Source organism: Acyrthosiphon pisum, chromosome X (assembly GCF_005508785.2).
Source record: "Acyrthosiphon pisum isolate AL4f chromosome X, pea_aphid_22Mar2018_4r6ur, whole genome shotgun sequence".
In the NCBI taxonomy this organism is placed as follows: Eukaryota; Metazoa; Arthropoda; class Insecta; order Hemiptera; family Aphididae; genus Acyrthosiphon; species Acyrthosiphon pisum.
In genome coordinates, this window is record NC_042493.1 from 83062725 (window position 1) to 83063607 (window position 883).

The window sequence follows — 883 nt, forward strand, 5'->3', positions numbered from 1 at the left end:
AAAAGTGGGATTCAAGTCAAAAACGCCCTCAAACTCAAAATGGAGACAACTGGCAACGATACCTTTCTTCGGAATTCAAAGAGTCGTCGATAAACTCAAATGGAAATGCGTCTTTTCCACCGTTACAAGTAACATCACAGCAAATAGAACACGCTATTATGGGATCAAAAATTGGTAACGATGATTTATAACAACAAAAATCATAGAATAATGTTCCAGCAACAGTGCTGACAACCACCCTCAGCGACGGGTCAAAACCGCAGATATCTTCTAGTAGCATCGTATTACCAACACTGGTAACCAATACTACGAATATTGATATCAATAATACATTGTGTACTTTACTACAAATTATACATAGATTTAAATATTATATTTATGTTTTAACTGTTCGGTGGTAAGGCAAACAAGTGAAACAAATACTAGCTATATTATGTGAAGTCCATATGTAAATTTTTAAAAAAAGATTTTTATACTCAAGAAAAACTGAACATCAATATTGTAATAAAAGGTAATTTTATTACAATAGACAATTGGTTTTACAATGTACCTCTTATTCAATCACTTTTACAAGATGAACAACTTACGGTTATAGGAACAATTAAAAAAAACAAAAGGAATTCAAAGTAATGGGAACTTACTGTATTTAAATGTATTAATAACATTCAAAGTGTTAATTATTTAATATTGTTCCTGACTTTACTCCTACAACTTCAAAAGTGGGATTCAAGTCAAAAACTCCCTCAAACTCAAAATGGAGACAACTGGCAACGATACCTTTCTTCGGAATTCAAAGAGTCGTCGATAAACTCAAATGGAAATGCGTCTTTTCCACCGTTAAAAGTAACATCACAGCAAATAGAACACGCTATTATGGGATCAA